This window comes from Cupressus sempervirens, chromosome 3, assembly GCF_028749045.1.
Source record: "Cupressus sempervirens isolate cs-2001-9-10 chromosome 3, ASM2874904v1, whole genome shotgun sequence".
In the NCBI taxonomy this organism is placed as follows: domain Eukaryota; kingdom Viridiplantae; phylum Streptophyta; class Pinopsida; order Cupressales; family Cupressaceae; genus Cupressus; species Cupressus sempervirens.
This window is the reverse complement of record NC_143120.1, coordinates 378,621,768-378,628,398: the sequence shown is the minus strand read 5'-3', so window position 1 is coordinate 378,628,398 and position 6,631 is coordinate 378,621,768.

Here is a 6,631-nt window from a genome sequence, read left to right as displayed (position 1 = left end):
GAGTTTTTTGTCTTTCGGTTCTTAATGGGAGCTAACTTGCAGGATTAGTTCTAATAATGACTTTTATGACAAGATATTGTCTTCAGATGTGTGTAGACCATTTTAGGGTCGACCTTAATAATTTGTAATGTTCTAGAATCTTCTGTAAGCCATTTTGGTAAGTATACATAAGGTGTTTAGGCTTAGTGTTAGGGTAGAGATTTTTGGTAGCATATTTTTGGAGGACTAAGCAATTTTGTGGCATATGTCTGGAAGTACGAATTTGAAGTTGGATCTTAGATCTTAAATGTATATTATATATGGTTGTAACACAAAAGTCCTTACAACTGGGCATGTATGTTGATTATTTCATGAATCAATAAAGTGTTTTGTGTTAGAGTAAATAATTATTTAGTAATTATTTATTCTTTTACTTAAGTTTACTTAGGTTAATGCATTTATTTAATAGTTGTAATTGATGAGTTGTTGACAACACAAGAGTTTGTTCCTATCTAGTTATACTTATCCTCTCACCTTGATTGAAGATATTTCACCTTTTTTTGGATGTGTACTTAGTTGTCAACCTTATCTTCTAGCACTTTCTAGCTTGTTCTACAAGCTTCCTTGAGGCCTTTATATTCGGGCTCTCTCATTGTATTTCATAACTCAAAACTCATTTTCAATGCATATTGTATAGCAATACATTTTTCTTTGTTGCAATATTTTCTCTCTTAGTTTGTTTAGTTTCTCCAAGCTGCACCTCTTCCTTCTTTGGTTTCCTTCGACAAGTTATTTGCATGCAGGTCATCTTGGTGCACTATGAAGTTGGCTTTCATAAACTTCTACATGGTATTAGAGCCTCCCTACTGCTTCTTGGCTGAAGGATTTTTGAAGCCGTGATTCAAAGACACAAACCCTATTTTGTTTGTATTTTTTCCTTCAATCTCGGGGAAGAGCATTTTTTTGGAGCACTTTGGGCCTAAACGAATGCTTCCATTGAGTTCAGAAGGTTCTTTATAGTCAGGATCCATATAATTTTTTTCGATTTTGGTGACAGGAGCTCTAGGAGGCAAAAAAAATTAGTTCAAGCTAGCCGTACAGACTGTACAAACATTTTTGGCACGCAAAAATAAAAAAAGGGAGCACCCCCATGCTGCTATGTGGCCTCCTCCATTGGCATAGCACCACAGAACCACCATAGCGTAGCCCACCTTTGATCATCGCTCCGTGGCCACCCCAACACCGCCTGCCCACCACCTCTGCCATGGTGACACCGGTCCCTGCCACCACTGTGGCCATCGCCACCAACTGCCGCCACCCACCTGTGGCCCCACTGCCACTTGCTACATAATTGGACTTCTAGCACACTTTGACCAAGCTCTAGGTGACAAGTGGCGCAGGTGACATAGCATCTACCACATGGTCCCTGCTACGTCACCCGTCCACATCAACATCTTGCCACATGGCCTAGCCCCTTTTTTTGCTGCGATAGATGCAAAGCCATCAATTTTAACATAGTGATTTTTTTATGTCAACATGACATCACCCTACATCAGCACCCCTGCCAGTACTCTAGGTCCCTTTTTGACCTACTTGCAATTTTTTGCCATAACTTGAGCATACAAAGGTATTTTTTCGATCTGAAAGAAGCACCAAAAAGTTGGTTCCAAGATAGAGACATTGGTGAGGTATTTTTAGGTTTTGATGCAATTTTGTAGCTTGTTTTTGTAGTCAAAGTCCAAAGTTCTATTTTTCACTCTAGCAAGCATATCTTTTGCATCCCATCTTCATTTTTTGAAAACGTTATATTTTTAGAAATTTGGTTTTGTCATATTTTTAGAAATACTGACATTTCCTTTAGATTTTGCCCCATGCTCTTTCTATCATGTTTTTGGTGTTTTTTCTCTATGGTGGATATCTTGGGTGTTCCAGGTCCGAGGATCATTTTCATGGCATGGGATCTTTTGTTTTGAGATGTACTATCTTTTGTATCAGCTTTTTTCCTTTTCTAATCATTGTAGCTATCATTTGTAAGCATCTTTATGTAAACACACTGACATAAAGTGCCACTATTGCATTTTGGGTTCATGAATATTGTTTTGAGATAGTTGTACTTGCATTATTTTATAAAGCACCATGGAGGGGATAGTTGTTTTCTATTTTTGTGCCCTCTTTCTTTTTTGCCCCATGTAGAGTTGATGTGACCATGCCTTTATAGGTTTTTGTACCTCTTCAACTCTCTTGTCATTCTTGGTTCTTTTTGCAGAGGATTTTGGTCCACCTTTTTAGTTGCCTATCATCTCACCTTGTCTGCATTAAGGGGGGGTTATTATGTTGTTCTAATGCTTCCTTGGTTCAATGGTTTGATAGTGTGAACTATGTATTTAGTACCTGATCCTATATACTAGGCGATTGCAGGGGTTGGCTACCTATGCATTTTGGTGAGATGGATCATCTACCATATAGACACGCTCGGTTCATGCCTTCTTCTTCCATGGAAGTTCTTTAGATCAGCAGTTTCTTTCTAATGACAGAGTTTGCAGCTTCTTCATGCTTCAGTGATGTTCTTCATGATCTTTTCTTGTTCCTATTTTTTGGGACAATCCACTAGTTGGAGGCTTCTTCATTCCTTCACTAGATTTTCTTACCTCTTTTTGGGGGATGGTTTTTCCCATGAGGTTTTCACTCTTTCCCCATTTTTAGAGGTTGCATTTCTTTGCATTGTACATGGGTACCTAACATGGCCTTGCTGTCGGGACCCATTCTACATTTCATCTTAGTTTTTGTGAGCTTAAGGCATTCCCCTAAGTTGCACTTAAGGGGGGGTGTTAGAGTAAATAATTATTTATTTATTATTTTACTTAAGTTTACTTAGGTTAATGCATTTATTTAATAGTTCTAGTTGATGAGTTGTTGACAACACAGGAGTTTTTTCCTATCTAGTCATACTTATCCTCTCACCTTGATTGAGGATATTCCACCTTTTGTGGATGTATTCTTAGTTGTCAACCTTATCTTCTAGCACTTGCCATCTTGTTCTAAAAGCTTCCTTAAGGCCTTTATATTTGGGCTCTCTCATTGTATTTCATAACTCAAAACTCATTTTTATGGCATATTGTATAGCAATATATTTCTCTTTGTTGCAATATTTTCTCTCTTAGTTTGTTTAGTTTCTCCAAGCTCCACCTCTTCTTTCTTTGGTTTCCCTTCGACAGGTTATTTGCATGCAGGTGATCTTGGCACACTGTGAAGTTGGCTTACATCAACTTCTACATTTTGTTTTCTCTCTATGGTAATGTTCTCTTTGTGTGTTTGTTTATGTTGTGTTAACTCTACAAGGTTGGTTTGGATTGCTAGGTGATCTTGTGGCCCTAGTTCTTTCCCTCCTTGCATCATTTGGTCAAACAATTGCACATTTCACTTCAAGAATGCACAGATGTTCTATTGGTTGAACAAGATGCACAGGTTGTGTAGAATCCAGCACATGTGGAATTTCAAAGAGGCTGGTCATGGAAAGGAAGAGCATGATGGTGCATGCATCAAAAGAGTCTTATCTTGTGAAGAACTAAAGTACAAAGAAGGAGCAACATTGATAGATGCAAAATCTATCATCTAGTGGTGTCACACTATAATGGGTCAAAGTAAGGAAGGTCAGTCTACAATTCGTAGATTTTTTTGGTTGATAGATAATACTAACATTGCACCATATGAGGATTGTTTCACACTAATAGGATCAAGTGAGTTGCACTCTTTTAGAAGCTCTAATGTAGGTTCATAGAGTATCCAAACACGAAAAATGGTATAATGTTGTCCATCATGTGTAGATGAAAGTTGGGATGAGTGTGAATCAACTAAGTGGGTGGACAAATGGGATATATGAGTTTTAGACCCAATCAACACCTATCATCCCCCACAAGCACTTGAAATAGTAGAGATGGATTCATCCATTGACTTTGACTGCTTTTCTAATATAGTGCAACCTAGTAATATATATATATATATATATATATATCTTTGTAAATTCAATATATAACTTTATGACTTTTACCTAAGAATTTTCTGAATTAATGAACGCATTTTGTACATTTGTCAATGCAAGCCATGTTTTTGTTGTTACTACACCTAAAGACAATGAAGAAGGGATAAATTATTATTTGTGTCATTTTTTCCAAGCCAAAAAAAATTGAATTACTTGGTTATAGTTGGTGAAGGTTTAGAGTACCATATAGGTGTGGTGGTTGTAACCGACACATGGCTTAGACGATATTCTATGAAGAACCCTAACTTGTGGTTATTCAAGGATTGGCAAATAGAGAAGAAGATTCTTCATTATTCAAACCTTTTTGTCGCATCAAATATCCACTTGATAAATTATGGTAGAAAACCACATAATAAGACTCTTTGGAAGGTTTGTGAGTCAGATCACGAGGCAATACTTGAGACATTAAAATGTAGAGTAGATCCAGTTGTTCATTAGATTCAATATTATTACAAAAACATGGAATCCTAAGGTAAAATGCTGTTAGGTTTGAGAAACTAAAGTATTTGGTTACCTAATAGGTCCTAGGAATCTTAACTAGTGTCCTAGAATGGTCCTAGATGGACCCATTTGATCAAAAGATGTAAAGAGCAAAAATTGCTCAAAAGTTGCAAAGTTGCTCAAAAAGTTGCTTGAGCAACTTTTGCATTTTTTGCAAAAAGTTGCAAATGATAGTTTTTGAAGTTGTAACTTCCCATGATCAAGTATTTGAGCATGGGGAACCATATTTTGGAAGGTTAGACGGTTTTTAACATGGGGAAGCACTCACATTCCTAGGTTGGTCAAAAGTTACTCAATGAGCCAAACATTATTCATTAGGTTAAAAGTTATTATGGATGAGAAATTAAGGTATTTGGTTACCTAATAGGTCCTAGGAATCTTAACTAGGGTCCTAGAATACTCCTAGATGGACCCATTTCACCAAAAGATGTAAAGAGCAAAAATTGCTCAAAAGTTGCAAAGTTGCTTGAGCAACTTTTGCAATTTTTGCAAAAAGTTGCAAATGGAGGTTTCGGAAATTTCAACTACCCATGCTTTGATATATGAGAATGGGAAACATATTTTGGAAGGTTAGAAGGTTTCCTATCAGATTTCACACTCCTTTCCAACCAAGTTGCATTTTGTTGTTTAGTGTTGAGCCTGATCAATCCCCAAGTGGGAGATTGTTAGATTGTGGTGATTGATCAGGAAAGTATTGTACATACTTCATAAATAGTGGGGTTCGGGGCATCACCCCGAAAAAAAAAATTTGGGCAGTGGCCGACATGGTAGTCGACATATTATGGCCGATATATGGCCGACATGTTATAACCCTAAAGCGGTTTAATACTTGTATAAAAGGGCTTAGGGTTGGGTATTTTTCATAATGTTGTGATGCAAAATTGGTTCTTGCGGCGGTATTGAGCTGTAAGGGATTACGGATTGTAATTAGGTTGTAATCACTGGATTGTAATAAGATCAGACTTGTTGTTTGGTGGACGTAGCCCAGGGATTGGGTGAACCACGTTAAATCTTGGTGTCTTGTGTTCATTTTTGTGTGTTCTATTATTTTCTGTTATTGGCTATATTTGCATGTACTTTTTTTATTTCTGTCCATAGTTTATCCTAACACATTTTTTAGTAACTTTTACAACTTTTGCAATTTTGCACAAAAATTGCAACTTTTGCAAAGTTCACTACATTTTGCTTCTAGGAATTGGAAAAGGTTCCAAATTATTAAAAAACCACTAAAAGAACCTAATCCTAGGCTATCTTCACCAAAAACTCTAAAAGACCCAATTTTGCCTAATTAGCAACTTTTGCTTATATCTTGCACAAAGTGGCCTAGGCATACATATCTTGCTCATATCTCTCTCACCATTCGTCATGGGATTGAACTATCTAGTCTGTTATCTCTGAGTGGCTAGCTAAAACCTAGTTCCAATATCATCCCATCTTGTTGACCACTCAAACATTCTTGGGCATGTCGAATCGAATTGATCCTAAGAGTCATTAAATGTCATAGGGCAACAATCTTTGACAAGGCATATCTAGGAGCTCGTGCGAGGTATGGATGAAATTATGAGTGCTGCAAGATCATCTTGTCAACACCTACAATAACCTCTCTCTCTCTCTCTTTGTATATTAGATTCTATTTTGATTTTGCGGCCCCATCTTGGGTAATGTTGAAACTTGTAGTGTTGGCCAGTACAAAGTCATCAACTAGTGAATCTCTCTAACCATTTGTCGTGGGATCAAACTATTTGTTCCATTAGCTCTAAGTGGTCAAGTAAACCTTATTACCAATATTTTCCCATCCCGTTGACCACTCAAATGTTCTCGAGTACGCCAAACTAAATTGAACCTAAGAGTCATTAAATGCCATAGGACAGCGATCTTTGATGGGGCATATCTTGGAGCTCGTTGTGAGGTATGGATGCAATTCTAGGTGCTACATGATCCTATTGTTTGATCCTATTTCATTTTAATTTTGTGGCCTCATCTCGGGTGATGCTAAAACTTGTAGTGTTGGCCAGTACAAAGTCGTCAACTAGTGAATCTCTTTGATTGTTTGTCATGGGATCAAACTATCTATTATGTTAGCTCCAGGTGGCAGGGTAAACCCTAGTCCCA